Source organism: Lissotriton vulgaris, chromosome 5 (assembly GCF_964263255.1).
Source record: "Lissotriton vulgaris chromosome 5, aLisVul1.2, whole genome shotgun sequence".
Lineage (NCBI taxonomy): Eukaryota > Metazoa > Chordata > Amphibia > Caudata > Salamandridae > Lissotriton > Lissotriton vulgaris.
In genome coordinates this window covers 1,949,669,945-1,949,691,054 of record NC_141693.1, presented here as the reverse complement: position 1 = coordinate 1,949,691,054, position 21,110 = coordinate 1,949,669,945, and the positions used below count along the sequence as shown (strand labels likewise).

General features: G+C 45.1%; 1 protein-coding gene across 9 annotated transcripts in view; it reads right to left on the bottom strand.

The window, feature by feature from the left end:
* Positions 1 to 10,798, bottom strand: part of BAG6 (BAG cochaperone 6) — a 371,215-nt gene extending 360,417 nt beyond the window's left edge. For 4 of the 9 annotated variants that reach the window (XM_086924617.1, XM_086924620.1, XM_086924619.1 and 1 more), the window contains exon 1: positions 10,454 to 10,575. The gene's annotated coding sequence lies outside the window, so the exon portion shown is untranslated. Of the gene's footprint in view, positions 1 to 10,453 lie in introns of all 9 variants that reach the window. The other 5 variants (XM_086924623.1, XM_086924622.1, XM_086924621.1 and 2 more) reach the window with 5 other exon arrangements.
* Between the last annotated feature and the right edge of the window lie 10,312 nt (positions 10,799 to 21,110).

Here is a 21,110-nt window from a genome sequence, read left to right as displayed (position 1 = left end):
TCATCGGACTCAAATACCTTAACAAAAGAGTCTCATTCCACGTCCCCAAAAGGAACCTCCGCTCCACCGACCTTGCCCTGGGAGCGACCCCACACATCCACAGAACCAGAGCAGGCGCAAGAGCCTTCTACATCGCAGAAAAGACCTGGAGCGAGCTCCCAGTCAACACCCCACTTTGCACACCTTCAGGAAGAGCATCAAGACCTGGCTCTTCGGCTGATCCGGAGCTGCCCCCCCCCCCCCCCCCCCACCTTATGAAAATAGATCAGAAGCTGGCAGAGCTTGTAGTAAAAATATATATATATATTTTTTTTTTTTTAAATCAGGGCACTTTTACCCCAAGACCACCCTCAGAGGCACCCTCATCTACAGACCCCCGGGACCACACACACAATTCAGCGAAGCCATCGCAGACTTAATCAGTCCGCACGCCCTCACCTCCACAGACTACATCCTCCTAGGGGACCTCAACTTCCACATGGAGAACAACAAGGACTGCAACACCGCCGCCCTGCTAGACAACCTCGGACTCAAGCAACTGGTGAACACCCCCACCCACTACGCCGGCCACACGCTTGACCCCATCTTCTCCTCCAGCAAGCACATCTCCTTCAGCCACTCCACCGGACTACACTGGACCGATCACCGCTGCGTCCACTTAAACTTCAGGAGAACCATGACCCACCACCACCCACAACAGGTTCCCCGCAGAAGCTGGAGCAAGATCAACGCCGACCTGATCACCGCCACCCTCAGCCAGAACCCGCCCACCAACACGACTGACACCAACGAAGCAGCCCGCAACCTCACACCGTGGCTCACCAACTGCGCCGACAAACTCGCACCACTGAAGAATCTTCCCAGCAGACCTGGCAGCAGGAAAGCCTTGTGGTTTACCAAGGACCTCAAAAACTCCAAGAAAACCTGCCACACCCTCGAGAAAGCCTGGCGCCACGACCAGACAGCAGAACACATGACAGCCCTCAAGAACGCCACCCGCAAACAACACCAGCTGATCCGCACCACCAAAAAGACAACATTCAAAGAACGACTGGACAACAGCACCCACAACAGCAAGGAACTCTTCAGCATCGTTAAAGTGCTCTCCAACCCCAGCGCCTGCAACAACGACATCACACTCTTGCAAGACCACTGCGACTCACTTGCCTAGTTCTTTCACCGCAAGATCGCGGACATACACAACAGCTTCGGCGTGCTGACCACGCACCCAACCACCGAACCAGCGCACCCCACCACCACCCTCTGCACCTGGACCCGTCAGCACTGAAGACACCACCTGCCTGATGAACACCATCCACTCCGGCTCCCCTACCGACCCCTGCCCACACCACATCTTCAACAAAGCCGACTCCATCATCACACCCCAACCCCGGAACATCATCAACAGCTCCTTCGCATCCGCCACCTTCCCGGAGAGCTGGAAACATGCCGAGCAGAGCGCCCTCCTGAAGAAACCCACCGGGGACCACAAGAACTTCCGCCCCATCTCGCTCCTCCTCTCAGACTCTTCACCCACGCACACAAGGCTCTCCACGACATGAGCCCGAAGTACCTCAGCCGCCTCACATTCTGCACACCCAACCCCCAGCTCCGATCCGCCAGCCTCGCCCTCGCCTCCGTCCCACGAATTCGCAAATCCACCATCAGAGGAAGATCCTTCTCCTACCTGGCAGCCAAGATATGGAACTCCCTCCCCACTCACCTACGGCTGACCCTGGACCATCTCTCCTTCAGGAAACAACTCAAGACCTGTAGCGACCCCCCCCCCCCCTCAGTGCCTTGAGACCCTATGGGTGAGTAGCACGCTCTACAAATTTTGTTGATTGATTGCTAGATTTACTCAATGCCTTAGATCACAAAACTATGTGTGGTGCTAATTTAACAGCAGTCCCGCAGTTTGAAATGTCCTGCCTCTGTTAACCTCTGACAAGAGATTTACTCAATGCCTTAGATCACAAAACTATGTGTGGTGCTAATTTAACAGCAGTCCCGCAGTTTGAAATGTCCTGCCTCTGTTAACCTCTGACAAGGATCCCATAAACTCCAATACGTAGAAGGTCTAATCGTAACAGCATGAAAATGTCTAGGGCTACACTAATCCATCTCGAGATACAGAAGAATAAGTTTAGACATTAAACTAAGGACATAGTCAAAATTAGCCTAAATCAAAGGAGTAAGGTCAGCACACAAGGAACATACTTCTATCTGCTTACTTGTCAGAGACACTAATTGCAACGCTTCAAGAAGGAGGGCTAACAGGAAGCTGACCCATAAACAATCAGGAAAAAAATATACAGTTTTGACTATTGCATCAAAAGACTTATATCCACTTTCACTAGTGATCATCAACTGCGGAATTGAAGTTTGAAAATGGTAGAAAACAATAACTGAGTTTGAAAACGCCCAGTAAGATCCCCAAGGGTAATCGAAGGCTGAAGGTAAAAAGAATGGGATAAATATGAAGCAATAGTAACAAAGCAAACGATTGCAAGAGAGTCAAAACGGAGGCTTAAACTAAAACATATACAATGCAGAGTATTATACAATGGGTACAGCACAAAGCCGAAGGACATGCCAGGTGTGTGCTTTATACAGGCATGGCTGCACGTCCTGTCCAGAAGCAGTTAACCTTGAAGCAGGGGAACCAGGTTTGAGTATCTGCAGGGACAATCAACATCCTGTGACTCTGGGCAAATCACTTAATCTCCCCATATTTAATAAAATGAATGTGTATCTGTAACGCAACTGGTGCTCATGTAAAGCACTACGATACCTTCGGGGCGAGTTCACGCTATATAGAACAAAAACAAATAATTCCATCAGTAAGTAAGTGAAATCTTGTACAACGGGCAAAAGCCTGCAGGCGTCTTGGCGCCAATATCCAGAATAGAGCCAACGCAAGAAGGAGACCTAATGGATTACAGAAAATGTCAACAGGTTTTTAGCTGTTCACTGAATTGTAGCAAATTGGACTGAGATCTAAGTTGGAAGTGCAGATAGTGCCACCAATTGCAGGCAGTGTGTCATATTGCAGGTAAATCATGCATGCATGGATGGATCTTTATGAAACTCTGACGCGATCAGTGATGCCACAATCTCTGCACAGAGCATGAGAGCAGTTATGGCTGTGTAGGTCAACCATAACTGGTGAACTACAGAGGTTTTTAGGTTTTCTGCCATAACCATAAATTCAGGACGCAAAATTAGGATTACTTCTGGTGTCCTGTACTCTTTAATTGAAGATCATGCTTCAGCTGTGCCTCTACAGGCAGTCTGGCAGGCTACATCCATTCCCAATTTTTTTTGCCTAGCACGGACACAAGATACTGCATGACCCAACTCAGAGGACACAATATGCAGCTCCGTACTCCTGACAAGCTTTAAGATGCTGCCTTGATATTTGTGTGCAAGGAAGATTTACATTACATAAATCAGATGTAACCGCCACTGGCACACATACACTTGTAAGCACCTAATCTGGCTAAACGGGGAACAGCCAAAGGAGTGCACAGTGAGGACAGACTCTGTATACAGGACATAACTCCACATTCTTGAGAAAGTGCAGATGTGGATGAAAGTGTTCAGAGTACAAGAGTGTACATACAGATCATGGTTGAAGGTGCTAGTGAGGAAGCAAAGGTGCTAGTGAAGAAGCGCAGGTGCGAGTGAGGAAGCGCAGACTGTGTGAAACAAATGGATCAAAATTAAAAGCAAGCCCATCGTTCAGTATCGTGCCTAGAGGGCTACAGTTGTGAGGCAAGGATTCAAATGGTATTGTAGAAATATGTTCTCAATGTCCATCACTGATATTCCTTCAAATAAAAAAGTTTTGAAGTTATCCATACTGTAATTAAAAAACTACATAAGTTACCAAGCTAATTTAAACCACAGGTTGAAGGAAATTGCCTGAAAATAAGTTTGCCTTTTGTGGCACCCTTAATTAAATTAACTCCAGACTCATGGTAATGCTTTATTCCAAAAATACTAAGTATCGTTTTATGCCAATTTTAGAAGCACAGCCTCGGTCACAGTGAGTTATAGGTCAAAGTTAAATTTGTTGTAGATAGATCATTCATGAAAGATAGCATGTTAAAACAAAGTATTAATATCATGACCTCAAACTGCAGTTCAAACTTTAAAATCCTTTACCAATGTTCACCAAACTTCAGGTCTAAATGCATTTAAAATCCAGAAAGCCGTGATATTTTCTGGACTTTGGTCAAACAACTAGATGCTGGTCTACTACCTAACATGACTTGCTTATTAAAATATACCCATATCTTGGATGCGTACAGAAATATTTCAGCTGTTACCACATACAATGAAATTGGAAACCAATGCATACAAAGGGTAGAGCACCCACATTTTGTAGAGTAAGCATTACTTGTCAAGTGTCTTAACTTTGCACTCAGAATATAAAGAAGATGTACTTTTAAGTAATTTATGGTGTACCCCAGGAAAAGAAAAGTTGCTCTATATTACAAGAAATGGATTTAGAGATTAAAAGACATTGAGTTGTGAACAAGTGCTCTGGACTCTCTATGTGCCGCTTCGAATAAAATTAAAAAACATGGGTGTTGAATCAGGATTTTGAAATAATAACCCATTTTATAAGCCCTAAGTGACTTAAGAGAGCTTCAAAACTAACTTCCTTACCAGTTTGGAAAAACACCACCAGATAATGCGCAAAAGTTCTCTCATGGTTGAGGTCATAAACGGATTGTAAGTGGACAGATGAAAAGACACTGAAGCATCAGCACAAATGGTCTGAGAATACAGAGCCATTTACTTCTACATCACACATTCAAGCTCATTGCACTAGTGTCAGAAACTTAAGGCGATCAAATGGCTCAGTTTAGCTGCCAGTGGGCCTTCACCAATATCAATGGATGTTAACTCTGCCATCTAGGAGGCCAAAGACTTCAGTGTTAACCCCGATATGATGCAAACTATGTCCATTAAGTCAGAGGGCATGAAATTTAGGGTCCTTGGCCCCACCTTTTGGAACTCTCTCCCCTTCCACATCAGATCCATCCCTGCCTACTCCGATTTCCGTAGAGCACTTAAGACTTTTCTTTTCTCCCGTGCTTTTCCATCTTAGCACCTTGCTCCTCCGAATACTCACCTTTGGCTAAGCGTCCTCCTAGCGCCATGAAACCGCATGGTATAAGTGCGCTATACAAATTGCTGTAAATTCAAATTCATTAAGGACCAAGAATAGCTTGAGCAATGCTTAATTTGTGCCGATGTTTGCTGGTGCTCCGCACCGGCTCTGGTTTATGAGAGCACATCACAATTGTGGCGCTCTCAGCCTATGATTTCTTTTAGCACAGAATGTGTGTTTAGCAATTTAATGTATTAAAAAATTACAAAAATCGCACTTCCAAGCTACCCTTGCAGCCTGGAGTGACCTGAAATAGTGCAAAATGTGCCACTTGTTTAAGCGTAATGGTTAGTAGGAGCGTGGGGTGGTAGGCTGCAGTGGAATTCATTGATCCCCGACACTTACATTTTTACAAATAAAAGATACTTGTGAACTAGAGTGGGAAATGTGGTCTTATGGAAACTTTGAATCTGGGTCTAGAAAATTAAATATTACCAGATTTATAACGTGCATATAAATAAACAAAACTGAAAATACTAAAGCATTCTGTAAATGTGAAGGAATTTGAGATGGAGGTAAAAATTAAGTTGATTAATTGGAGCAGAGCAAGGGCCTTAAACAGAATATAGTATGGATGATGAAAAGCTCCACTCTTCCCATTAAAAATACATTTGGATTTAAAATGTATTAGCAAATTAAATAAAATATTTCAAGATTTGTCTGTTTGTTTGATGAATGCTCGTTATTGTATTTTGGAGTATTATTTTATGGCTTAAATCGTCAAAAAAGTTTCGGCTGCGGTACCCGGCCTCTAATGCAGACTCAGTGGGGAGTCCCCGGATTCCAATAATAATTTAGTGGGTGTCCCCGGTTCCAGCAATTATCAGTGGGGGTTCCGAGTTCTAGTAAAGTAAATCCCCTCAGCGACGGTCGCTCCTCTCTGCTCCCAGCGCTCGTGGTGTGGTATCGTAGCGCTTTACTTCCGATTGTGCTGATCTTGCTGTGTGCCTGCTCGTAATTTCCTAGCAATACTCCCAGCGCCTGATCGTCCCGCATATTAGCATAATCGCGCTATATTTATTAAGTGCGCTTTGAAACGATCTGCATTGCCCTTAACCGTGATTTTAACTGTATCTTCAACTTGCGCCTGACTTCGCCGGTGCCACTAGCATTTGTCGCTTTTGTAACTGTGTGCCCCGATCCTCTTTTGCGTTTGGCTTGCAGCCATTTTGTTTGCTTGTTTGTGGTTGTGCCTCCCTGCCCGGCCCCCCACCACGCTCCCGCCTCCCAGCTGAACCCTCCCCCCCACTATCTACATATGACAGATGCCTTTACGCGCAGCAGACGCGCCAAAGGTAAGCCCGTCCGCGCCTGGCCCGCGCCCAACCCCCTGCCCCCGCAAACCGCACTCCTCCAGCATAACGTAAGACGCCGCCACCCTCCTAGCCCTTAACCCCGGACGCACACCTCAATGCTACGAAGCTGCCCCGGGACGTACCCACGGTCCTTTCGCCTGCCACTCCTGCAAATTTACCAGCATCAAGACCCATACCACTTCCACTAACCCCAAACACAGCTCCGACCCAAACCACCTGAAGTGCATCCTGCTGAACACCCGCTCGGTCCACAGACACGCCACCGAACTCTGGGATCTACTCGACACTACATCACCAGACGTCGCCTTCCTTACTGAAACATGGATGAACGCATCATCAACACCCGACATCGCCATAGCCATCCCAGACAATTACAAGATCACCCGAAAAGCCTGCACCGTCCAAGCAGGAGGAGGCATCGCCATCGTCCATAAGAACACCATCAAAATCACGACCGGCTCCGCCGATAACCTTACAACCGCCGAACACCTCCACTTCCAGATCCACACCGACCCTAGGACCACACTCAGAGGCACCCTCATCTACAGGCCTCCAGGACCCCGTAAACAATTCAGCGAAGACATCACGGACTTCATCAGTCCACATGCCCTCGCCTCCGAGAACTACATTCTACTAGGAGACCTCAACTTCCACCTAGAAAAGAAAAACGACAGCAACACCACCACCCTTCTTGACAACCTGGCCAATCTTGGACTCAAACAACTTGTTGACACCCCCACCCATGTAGCCGGACATACGCTCGACCCAATCTTCACCTCCAGCAAACACATCTCCTTCGATCGCACCACAGCTCTCCATTGGACAGACCACAGTTGTGTTCACTTCAGCTACAAAACCACCTCGACCCACAACCCCCCACAACCTATCCCCCGAAGAAAATGGAACAAAATCACCACCGCCCAACTCCTCACATCGCTCAACCAAAACCCACCCGCCCACTCATCGGACCCACCCCAAGCTGCCATCAAATTCAAACAATGGATCACCCACAGCGCTGACGAATTAGCACCCTTGAAAAACCATCACACCAAACAAGACAGCAAAAAGGCCCCCTGGGTCAACGATGACCTTAAGAAATCCAAAAAGCTATGCCGTACTCTCGAGAAAACATGGGAAAAAAAAACAACCACCGACAACATGACCACTTTCAAAGCAGCCACCCGTAAACACCACCAGCTGATTCGATCCACCAAGAAATCAGAATTCAAGAATCGACGACAACGCCCATAACAGCAAGGAACTATTCAACATCGTCAAAGAATTCACCAACCCCACTGTAGCCTCAAACGGCATCACCGACAATCATAACAGCTTCGAAAACAGTTCCAACGAACAATCCTCTCCACCCCCCTCAGAACCTAAAACGCCCTCTAACAACCTCAGCGCCTGGAACCCAATCACCACTGAAGACACCATCCGCCTAATGAATTCCATCCACTCTGGCTCGCCAACCGACCCATGTCCCCACCACATCTTCAACAAAGCAGACTCCATCATCTCACCCCATCTCCGTGATGTCATCAACTGCTCCTTCATGTCTGCTACCTTCGCAGAAAGCTGGAAACATGCCGAAGTCAGCGCCCTCCTGAAGAAACCCACAGCAGACCCCTCTGAACTTAAAAACTACCGCCCCATATCCCTCCTCCCATTCCCGGAGAAAGTCATTGAGAAAGCCGTCAATAGCTAACTCGCCGCCTTCCTCGAATCCAACAACTCCCTCGATCCCTCACAGTGCGGCTTCCAAGGCAAACACAGCACCGAAACCGCCCTCATCGCAGCAACAGACGACATTCGAACACTACTGGACAACGGAGAAACAGTGGCCCTCATTCTACTAGACCTCTCCGCCACCTTCGACACTGTCTGTCACAGCACCCTCATACAACGCCTCAGCAACATCGGCATAAAAGGAAAAGCCTGGGACTGGATCCTCTTGTTCCTTGCTGGGAGAACTCAGAGAGTCTGACTTCCCCCATTCAAATCAGAGGCCACCGAAGTCATCTGCGGTGTACCACAAGGTTCATCACTCAGTCCCACCCTCTTCAACGTTGACATGAGTCCACTCGCTTCCATCGCGCGTCAACATAACCTTAACATCATCTCCTACGCTGACGACACCCAGCTGATCCTTTCCCTCACCAAAGACCCTAACACCGCCAAAACCAATCTTCACGAAGGCATGAAAGAAGTAGCCGTATGGATGAAAAACAGCCGCCTTAAACTTAACTCAGACAAAATGGAAGTGCTCATCCTAGGATCATCCCCCTCTGCCTGGGACGACTCATGGTGGCCTTCGGATCTGGGCTCAGCACCCATACCCACAGACCATGCACGTAACCTTGGCTTCATCCTAGACTCCTCACTCTCGATGACCAAACAAGTCAACGCTGTCTCATCCTCCTGCTTCAACGTACTTCGTATGCTCAAAAAAATATTCCATTGGATCCCCGCCGAAACAAGAAAGACTGTCACCCACGCACTGGTTACGAGTCGACTAGACTACGGAAACACCCTCTACGCCTGAATTACAGAAAAAACTCCAGCGCATCCAAAACGCATCAGCGAGACTCATTCTGGACATCCCTCGCCAAGATCACATTACCGGCCACCTGAAAGACCTCCACTGGCTTCCCGTCAACAAGAGAATAACTTTCTGTCTCCTCACCCACGCACACAAGGCCCTCTAACAAACTAGGGCCCGAATGCCTCAACACTCGACTATCCTTCTACACACCCACCCGCCAACTAAGATCCTCCAATCAAGGCCTCGCCGCAGTTCCGCGTATCCAAAGATCCACCATGGGAGGTAGATCCTTCTACTTGGCGGCCAAGACTTGGAACTCACTCCCCACTCACCTCCGCCTTACACAGAACCACATCTCCTTCAGAAAAGAACTTAAAACCTGGCTATTCGATAAATAACTCAAAAACATGCAGGCTCAGTGTTTCTCTTTTGGGCAACAGTGTCTTGTTTTATCAGTTATTTCCTTCACCTTTTTTTGTTCTCTTCAAACTGCTTAAAGTGAAATGACAGAACTCTTCTTTGCAAACCATCAGAGGATCATTACTCTGCATGGAACGTCAACACATACTTCTATTCTTGATAAAACTATGAGAGGACATCGGGAGTGAGAAATGGTTATAGTTCAGAGACGGGTGCTTTAGGATTATGGTGGATTTACAGAGCATCAATCAAAACACATCAAATGATTTGCAGGGGTGAGATTGGCCAGAGTCTTGAAGTAGGCTGTACCACGGCCTGCCACTATTTACACAGGACAATGACGTGCGCCACTTTCTACATACTTCGGTTTTCTTGTGCAGGTGTGGTGCCTTAACCCAGTCCCTTTAAAAACAGATTACGTGAGCAGGACCCAGATTTAACTCCAACGCCTCAAATTTAGAATAAGTAGGCTTCTTTCTTATCGGTTTCAACATTTCCATATGTCTTATAGTTGGCTGCTGTACAAAGTGCTATGTTAAGGCCTAAGAATTAGACAGTTGTAAAACCAAAAGTAACAGAGTAAGAGTTTGCCTTTTTCAAGGCACAGCTTAAATCCAACGTCTCACTGGTCTTCTAAACAGTCAAAATAAACATATAAAATGAGCCGTGGAAAGATCCAGGTCATGCCTTCCGAGGTTCCCCACTTCCCCACCCTAACAAACACTACCGGGTCAGGTGAAAGGCCTTTCCCTGATAAAAATGCTTGGAGACTGCATGGTGCCGTGTCTTTAGTGGACCGAGGGGTCTTCGGGACACCAAGTGGGTGGTCTACACGGACAGACATAGAACCGGGCAGCTCTTGCATTCAGGTAAGTAATTCGTAACCCGGTGGGCGGTGCTTCGGGCCTCAAGGCAGACAATCCCATTGACAATACAACAGCCACCTCGCTCCCTCCCGCATCCTACAAACAAACCTGGTACACTCACCCCGCGAGGGACACCGGTCTCAGCGCTGCCCGGGTCTCGGAAGAGGAAACGGAGGCCTCTTTGAACCGGCTCACCGATCACGCACAAGAACTGAGTGGGGGGAAGGCGGCGATGGAAGTAAAAGACGGACACGTCTGCCGCAGTCTGTCGTCTATTTCTGATGGTTCTGCCGCCATCTTTGGGCGGTAACATATTCAATGTAGCAGGGATATATAATCAGAAACGGAACAATGTTTCTCTCCGACAATTCGTCTACTGATTTAATTTTTATTATGATTCTAAAACGTTAGAAGGAATTGTTGAGAGTAATATGTGATTTAGCGACAATCTCGTTCAGCCGTTTGCACTGCAAGATGGCCGCCACCCAAGAAGTCCCAAAGTTCACGTATAATCAATCGCTCTTCCTCTTCCACTCAAGTTTGCTGCTGTGTGTTAACGCTAAAGCGGCGCTATGCATACCTGGAGACCAGGTAGTTGAGTGTGGCTTGAATGACGGTATCTATGGTTTTCTAGATTTCCATAGTTGCCAAGACTTAAGTTTGATTATATGTGAAATGGCATGGTGTGTGTATGATTGAGTGTCATTTTACCGCTGGTACGGTCCAAAAATTATACTTTGTCTGGGCTCTGATGCTAGGAGCAGTCTAAAAACTGTACGTACCACACCTGAACAATGTGGGTAAACAAATAAAACAAGCGATGCCAATTGGTCTTACCTATGTGAGATCTATTAGCTTTGTCAATGTTTTCTAAGGCATGTTGCACAGCTGCTGTGTAACATGACTTAATGTCAAGAAAAAAGTGATGACGCAGCCGTTGTTGACCTTGTCATATCGCGTTTTTTTAAGTCGTGTTGCACAGCAGCCTATGCTGCAGTGCATGTATTAGAAACAAGCATTTGCAATGCGATTGGTCTCACATTTATGCGAGTTTAAGTTATTGGCTTTGTAAATGATAATGCCTTTTATTTATGTTTTAAAAACCAAAACATGAATAAAAGACATTGTAATTTACAATGCCATTAGCTCAAAGTCGCATAAATGCGAGACCTATTGCATTGCAAATGCTTGTTTAATTACTAGCAGGCCTGAGACCTGGACAGACGCCGCCCACTTACAGCCCTTAGCTTAATTATAATATACGCGCTTGCCTCTACCTTCGTGCAGAGGGTGTTTATTCTGCAATTACGCAGCCGTGAGGGAAACGGCCCTCGGCATTTCACAGACGCCGTGAGGGGAACGGCCATCGGTGTCCAGTAAACCACATCCCCCAGAAGTCCTAACCCAGGCGCCTGGTACCAACGACAGCAGGCGGCGCCTGGGCTTTAAAGCACCCGACGGAGCCCCGCAGCGCGGGACGCGCTTGCCTCTACCTTCGTGCAGAGGGTGTTTATTCTGCAATTACGCAGCCGTGAGGGAAACGGCCCTCGGCATTTCACAGACGCCGTGAGGGGAACGGCCATCGGTGTCCAGTAAACCACATCCCCCAGAAGTCCTAACCCAGGCGCCTGGTACCAACGACAGCAGGCGGCGCCTGGGCTTTAAAGCACCCGACGGAGCCCCGCAGCGCGGGACGCGCTTGCCTCTACCTTCGTGCAGAGGGTGTTTATTCTGCAATTACGCAGCCGTGAGGGAAACGGCCCTCGGCATTTCATAGACGCCGTGAGGGGAACGGCCATCGGTGTCCAGTAAACCACATCCCCCAGAAGTCCTAACCCAGGCGCCTGGTACCAACGACAGCAGGCGGCGCCTGGGCTTTAAAGCACCCGACGGAGCCCCGCAGCGCGGGACGCGCTTGCCTCTACCTTCGTGCAGAGGGTGTTTATTCTGCAATTACGCAGCCGTGAGGGAAACGGCCCTCGGCATTTCACAGACGCCGTGAGGGGAACGGCCATCGGTGTCCAGTAAACCACATCCCCCAGAAGTCCTAACCCAGGCGCCTGGTACCAACGACAGCAGGCGGCGCCTGGGCTTTAAAGCACCCGACGGAGCCCCGCAGCGCGGGACGCGCTTGCCTCTACCTTCGTGCAGAGGGTGTTTATTCTGCAATTACGCAGCCGTGAGGGAAACGGCCCTCGGCATTTCATAGACGCCGTGAGGGGAACGGCCATCGGTGTCCAGTAAACCACATCCCCCAGAAGTCCTAACCCAGGCGCCTGGTACCAACGACAGCAGGCGGCGCCTGGGCTTTAAAGCACCCGACGGAGCCCCGCAGCGCGGGACGCGCGCGGGCGGTCGCCGGGCTAAGCCCGGGCAAAGGGCGGGCCGTCTGTGGCCGTCCGGGGCAGGAGGAGGCAGGGCTGGGCCCTCCCTCTTACGTTGGACCTGAACATTGTCTACAGGTATTTATTCACAGCCCCGGTAATCGAGTACTGACTGCTTAGCCACACAGGCTGCACACTGGATTAACTTGGTGGACAGGGGTATTAGAAGTCACCTTACTTTAAAACACTCATATAGGAGTGGTACAATGGCTGGTAATTTATTGAACTCATCGCTACCTGCTACCCTAGGAACAAGTATATTGGGCCCTCTTGATAAGTTTTTTGCACGGACAAAAAGGGATATAGATAGAGAGCTAGAGTTGGCTGAGCGGAGAGCAGAGCGACGCCTTTCTATCGAACTACTTAAACAGACACCCTTACAATCCGCTGCAACTGAGGTTACTTCAACGCCAAATAACTCTATAGTGGGTGAGACAGATTTAGACCTATTCAATACAAATGACATCCCTCTAATCTTTAAAGAAGGCCCACCTGAAATAACACAAAAAGAGCATGTCAACACAATTATTATCACCCAAAATTTACAGACTTCAGCCGAGGTTATTGTATCGCATTCAATAATAGATCTGGATGCAGATGCGACATGTCACACCTTGCCTGTAGCCACATCCCCTTCTGAAGATGGGAAGCAAGGGAATAAACACACAGTTAAACCAGCAGCTGGAACTATACAGTGTAAGAGAAGTCGCGAAGTATGTCATTCCCCACCAAGGAAAAAGGCGCGAAAGGCTGGGAACAGAAAAAGGCCTGAATCTATAAAAACGCCACTGCCTCCAAAGAACTCCAATAATAAAACTCCCAAGGCCACTGTGAAAGAAGTACCAAGTAAGCCACAAACAGGGGAGAGTGCGCCTCCATTTAGTAAGACGCACGGAGGCCTTATAGAGGACATTGAACATCTTCTTAGATCCTTTATGCTCCCTATCTTGGAGAGGGTAAAAATGCTGGGTAAAACCGTGGATCGTATACTGGAGATCCAAACAACCGAAGCAATGGGACAGAAAAAAGGGGGAGAAAATGGTCAAGTAGACACGCACTTAACACAGAACACAGTGACTCACACTAAGGCTCAGCCACAAACAACCTTAACTCAGAATGACAAAAGTGTGACACCGACGGGAACTCTGGTACCTCAGGTGGGAAAAGCTATGACTAAAGCAAAAAAGGTCCCCGCAGTAGTAGAGACAAGGGAAACAACTAAACCACCTCAAACTCTATACAAAACAAAACATACCAAAAATGTAGATCTACCCCCTGAGTCACTAAACTATGTCATTATATTGACTGGGGTCCCCAAGTTAACAGAGGGTAGTATAGAGCCTGATACATCCCTAAAAAACAAAGTAAACCACTGGCTGAGGGCTAACAGACCACTCCCACCACATTTAAATGGGGAGATTATATCCGTTAGACGCTGGGACTGGGTGGGCGTGAGACCAAAAGAAATTGAAGGTGACGTAATCATCATAAATTTCAGGGATCACAGGGTAGTTAACCATATCTCTGATTGGTTCTCAGGAAGGCAGGATGGCTCTGTAGCCACCCGGAATTTGAGTTATTTTTATCCTCAAGGTATGATGAAGCCCCGTACCCATCCTCCAAAACGGAGTCACCATAACTCCCGAGCACCAGCTAACTATAGACAACAACCCAGCCTAGATAGGCATAGGTACTATGAGCCGCCACCTGGCTTTTTGCCACATCACCCCAATAGACTTGGACACAGCCTAAGTAGGGACAGGTACTACGATCCGCCACCTACCCCCTTGTCGCAATATCCCAACACGTTTGAGTATGGCCCAGGTAATAACCATTACAGGTACCATGACCTCCCACCCACCCTCTTGCCTTATCATTCCCATGAGTTTGAGTATGGTTTAGGTAATAAATATCACCACACAAACCCAAATTCTTATTGGAATATTCCTCTTCATAATCTCTTTGAACCACTTTCGGGCCTAGATTCAAATGATTGACTTTCTAAATCCAAACCTAAAACAAAAGGAAATAAGGTGAGGGATAAGGAAACTATACATAAGAGTTCAACATCTGATAAAGGTACAGGAAGTAAAAGAAACACGACCCTAGACATTGAAATAAGGATGATGAATAAAACTAAAAAGGCAAGTTGTACAATGGATAAGGGCAATGAAATCTCAACAGAGAAGGAAGTTAGGAGGAATGCTGGGGGAGAGGCAAATCTGATAACTAGAACAAAGGACAAGCTAATAAATGTAGTAACGTGGAATGTGTGTGGGATTGCCAACAAAGTGACAGATACTCTTTGGGGTGAGTTTGTAACCAGCATTGACATACTCTGTGTCCAGGAAACCTGGGCTTCAAAGGAGGTGCATATAGAGGGTTTTAAAACTCTCTATGTTCCCGCAGTAATTTCCAACCATGGCAGGAATAAAGGGGGTCTATGTGTCTACGTGTCCAATCGTTTAAACACTAATACTAGTATAGGTAGATCCACGTCACCCTACTTTCAACTTGTTACGATTGATTTAAATGGTAGAAGTGTGCTGATAGTTATTAATTTCTATAACAACATCGAAAATGCACACTTCAGGGAAGTACTAATGGAAATGTACAAAGAAATGAGGGAGATAAAACCCTTGAAAGGGAAGGAATTAATCTGGATTTGGACTGGTGATTTTAACGTAAATATATGTACTAGTGATACATGTGGTTTTGCAGAATATGGGGTGGGGGTACAAGGGGATAGTAGTCATTTTGCTCATCACTCTAAAGGGGAAATCCTAAATGATATTATGGCCAAGCTTGATCTAGGGTTTGCAAATAGGCTATGTTACCCTAAGGTGGACTTCGCTTCAACCTTTATGGCAAGAGGACTACAGTCAACTATTGATTTCATAATTCTACCAAATAGGTTTGGCAGTAGTGTTATGAATGTTGAAACCCTTGCTATGGGTCTGAGCGATCACTTGCCGTTAAAAATGGTACTTAACATACAGGATGTTAAAATAAATACACTAACTGAGACTTTGACATGGACTCAGAACTTAGAGGTAGCACGACGAAATGGTATTGCTTTAAAATGGAGCATGGCAGACCCGGAAAAAATTATGCAAAGAATAGTCCACGAGGCTCTCCCATCGCTACTTGTATGTTTAGAGGATAATCCCACAAGTGGAGAAATACTGGAGGCCTTTTCTAACATAACGGAAACTATAAAGGGTGTTCTGACTAGAAAGTGCCTAAAAAAGCAAAACACTCCTAAGGGGTGGTTTAATACTGAATGCACTAAGGCACACAATGCGCTAAAAAAGGCCCTAAAAGACCCAGTAAGGGATCCTGAGACCATCAGAGTATTAAGGAAAGCATATAAGGTAACAAGAGATCATAGGAAGAAAGCAATCAAGGAGAAGGCTTGGCAAGATTTATTGGAGGCAGCGGAAAGTAGAGACCCTAAGCTATTTTGGCAGGTAGTTAACTCACCATTTCTTAATAACAAGGTGACAGCTAAAATAGATATAGCTATCGATGAAAATGCATGGGTAGAGTTTTTCTCTAAATTGTATAGTGATACCCTAACCGAGCCACAATTACCAAGTAAGCATCACCCGATCCCACTAGAGTTCGAATTAGAGGAGGTCAAGGTTGCGATTAAATCTTCTCAAAACAATAAAGCCCCGGGCCCAGATGGGATCCCAAGTGATCTTTACAAAAAGAACATAGATCTTTGGGCACCTATATGTTTACGTGTAATGGGGGCATGTTGTGATATTGGCTTCATTAAAACCTGGGCAGAATCACTGATTATCCCGATATATAAAAAGGGGGATAGGGAAAGCCCATCAAATTATAGACCAATATCACTACTGGATTCAATAGTAAAAATTGCAGGAAGAGTAATCTTGACTAGGCTCCAGGACTGGGCTGAAGATCAAAATATCTTGACCCCAGTACAATATGGTTTCCGACTAGGGATGGGTACCGTGGAACAAGTGCTAAACTTTGTTCTTTTGCAGGGGAAATATACCTGTGCAAAAGAGGGGTGTTTCTACGCAATCTTCGTCGACCTTTCGTCGGCGTTTGATTGTGTTATACATGATAAACTGTGGTTGACATTAGAAGAGATGAAAGTGGATTCTTCGATAGTCCTCTTCCTAAGACAATTATATTCAAATGCCTCTGCCAGAGTAAGGTATGGGCTGGGGGGGGAATGCACAGGGTCTTTCCGCATACGGAAGGGGGTGAGGCAAGGGTGTGTGCTGGCTCCATTCCTTTTCTCTCTTTACACTAATAGCTTGGAGAGGGAATTGGGTGCCAGCAACATTGACTCTCCTAAGGCCGGGGATACGCAGATCAGCTCCCTCTTGTATGCGGACGACGCTGTGTTGATGGCAAGAACAAAGGTCGGCGCGCAAAAGGTATTGCTTAGATATATAACATATATGGAAGAGAGGGGCCTAAACCTGAATGCAAAAAAGTCCTATGTGATGGCTTCTGGTAAAGGAGGAGCCAGATGTAAACAACTTAAGGCGGCAGGCACCCTATTACAAGCTACAAAAACATTCCCATATCTAGGGGTCACAATCGAGGCAACAGGGGGATGGGGCCCCGAGGTAAAAAACAGAGCGTTAGCATTTAAACGCTCAGTTGCGGCGATAAAGCATTTCGCCAGCAAATTGGGCAGAAAACAACCTGATATAATGCTTAACATATATGTGGCCAAATGTAGAAGCATCGCCCTGTATGGGGCAGGGATATGGGGATATCAGGATGTGACGGTGCTCCAGATTATTGAAAATAATTTTTTTCGCTACCTTTTGTCCCTTCCGGCAAGTATGTCAAATTATAATTGCCATGTAGAACTAGGCATGGACTATTTGACAGATCTGATTAAAATCCAGCCAATCTTACTCTGGAGGAGAATTTGGGCAACGCAAGAACTGGCTCTCAATCGAGAAATTATCCTGGATGTAAAAAAATTAGCCAATGTAAAAAGAATCAAATGGCTTGAGTATGTGAGGAAAGCCCTGACGGACATTGACAAGCCAGAATGGTATGATAAACCCGAATCAATTGGGAAAATTCCTAAAAAAGTCTTAAAAAACCTGTGTATGGAACATTTTAACACCTTAAGGCTTGGGAATGAAGTCAGCAAAAGAACTGTTTTCGAACATCAGCCGCTGCTGATTACCCTCAAAATGCAACCCTACCTAACTCTGATCACTTTGGGTTTTGAGCGTTTTGTCCTGACCAGATTCAGGTTCAACATATTTCATCGTCTGGTTTCATACCCGGAAAAAAATGACTGGAATAGAACTCTTGCCCCATGCCCATGCGACAACATATCTATCCAGTCTACTTTCCATTTGGTACTATTTTGCAAACGGTATAAAAAAGAGCGGGCGAGATGGCTGATATCTTATCTTAGAGATGGGGCGTGGAGGCAATGTAGGCCAGCTTATTTACATCTCCAACAACTAGGAAACCCCCTATGTATTAGTTCTATGTCGATGTTTTTAAAAAGTGTCGTAAAATCACGGAATTTATCATGAATTTATTAATTATCGATTTGTCACCACACTTGGATTTAATGCTGTTTTTATAACTATTTATTGTGTATATTTATAATGTGTAATTTGTTTACTATGTACTGCTTTTATGATTTTTTTTACTTGGTGAAAATCGAATAAAGTACTTGAATTGAAAATTATTAGTGTTGGTCCATGTTTTGGAGTTGACTATGTGTATGGGTAGTTAGAATCTTCTTTTTAGAATCTTTTGTCCAGAAAAAAAATAGCAAAATGATTGTTGTGCGTGCCAGTACAATCCATTGTGTGGACGTCACCATGCAGACATGAAAATTTAAATACTATGGTGTCCCAGGGAAAATTAGCCCAAAAGGAGGTAATGATACTTTATACGAGCAACTAAATGCATGTTTTACAGAGTTTCAGAAATATTTCTCAACCGTAGAGATCTCGCAGTGCAGAGTTATAAAGTGCTTGTGCATCAAAAATGGTGCGGCCAGTGTTGGCTACATTTGTACTTCCGCCTCGGTAATTGTTGTGACAGCGGACCCTTTCTGCCGCCCTCCTGTATGGATGTCTGACATACACAGGGTTCCCACACCTCTGCTGCATTCACACAATATGAAAGCCGAACTCTACGGCTCCCTACCTCCGGTGCACAATATAAAAACACAACCTAACACAAAAAACACACATTCATACGATAATACAAAAAAAGACTGCCATACGTATTCCTAGCTGCTTTGTGTTGCTATCAGGTCGCACAAATAAGCCACATTATACCCCCAAAAAACCATTGATACAATATAAAAGCTTACCTTTACGTTTCCCTACCTCTGGTGCTTTGTAATCGTACTGGGCCGTCAGAAAAGCGCACAGAAATAAATACACATTTTCAAACATAAAAACCCGTCCTCACACAAAAAAACAAACACACATTCATACAATACTAAAACAAGCATTTGCAATGCAATAGGTCTCGCATTAGGAAAGTTTGAGCTATTGGTATTGTAAATGACAATTTTTTTATTTATGTGTTGGTTTTGAAAATAGCTAAATTAATAGCTTTGTCATTTACAATGCCAATAGTTTTAACTTTCTCAAATGTGACACCTATAGCATTTGTGATGCAATAGGTGTTGTATTTACGTGACTTAGATGTATTGATATTACAAATAACAATGTCTTTTATTTTTTTTTAATAATTACAACTTAAATAAAAGTTATTGTAATTTATAATGGCAATAGCTTAAACTTTTGTAAATAACTTTTGTGAAGATTATGTTCAGTGTATTTTATTGTGACGAAAATCCAACAGAAGTGAAATATAAAAAATTTTTGGTGACATTTGTAATAAAGCTTGAAACATTGAGAGAACATATTTGAACCAGTTGTTTTTGAATGGTTGCACAGATTGATGCTGTGGTGGCGCTGAGTGATGTTGTGGTGGCGACGAATGATGCTGTGCCGTTCAGTGATGCTGTGGTAACGCATAGTGATGTTGTGGTGCCCCTGAGTGATGTTGTGGTGCCCCTGAGTGATGCTGTGGTGGTGCTGAGTGTTGCTGTGGTGATGCGACAGATAGATAGAGTGAGTGCGATAGATAGATAGATAGATAGAGTGCGATAGATAGATAGACAGATAGAGTGCGATAGATAGATAGATAGAGTGCGATAGATAGATAGACAGATAGAGTGCGATAGATAGATAGATAGATAGATAGATAGATAGATAGATAGATAGATAGATAGATAGATAGATAGAGTGAGGGCGATAGATAGATAGAGTGAGGGCGTTAGATAGATAGTGAGGGCGATAGATAGATAGACAGATAGATAGAGTGAGGGCGATAGATAGATAGATAGATAGATAGATAGAGTGAGGGCGATAGATAGATAGATAGAGTGAGGGCGATCAATAGATAGATAGATAGATAGATAGATAGAGTGAGGGCGATATAGATAGATAGATAGATAGATAGATAGATAGATAGATAGATAGATAGATAGGATAGATAGAGTGAGGGCGATAGATAGATAGATAGATAGATAGATAGATAGATAGATAGATAGATTGATAGAGTAAGGGCGATCAATATATAGATAGATAGATAGATAGATAGATAGAGTGAGGGCGATAGATAGATAGATAGATAGATAGATAGATAGATAGATAGATAGATAGATAGAGTGAGGGCGATAGATAGATAGATAGATAGATAGATAGAGTGAGGGCGATAGATAGATAGATAGATAGATAGATAGATAGATAGATAGATAGATAGATAGATAGATAGATAGAGTGAGGGCGATAGATAGATAGATAGATAGATAGATAGATAGATAGATAGACAGATAGAGTGAGGGCGATAGATAGATAGACAGATAGAGTGAGGGCGATAGATAGATAGATAGATAGATAGATAAATAGATAGATAGATAGATAGAGAGAGTGAGGGCGATAGATAGATAGATAGAGTGAGGGCTATAGATAGATAGACAGATAGATAGAGTGAGGGCGATAGATAGATAGATAGATAGATAGATAGATAGATAGATAGAGTGAGGGCGATAGATAGATAGATAGATAGATAGATAGATAGATAGATAGAGATAGATAGAGTGAGGGCGATAGATAGATAGATAGATAGATAGATAGATAGATAGATAGATAGACAGACAGATAGAGTGAGGGCGATAGATAGATAGATAGATAAATAGATAGATAGATAGATAGATAGATAGAGTGAGGGCGATAGATAGATAGAGTGAGGGCTATAGATAGATAGACAGATAGATAGAGTGAGGGCTATAGATAGATAGACAGATAGATAGAGTGAGGGCTATAGATAGATAGACAGATAGAT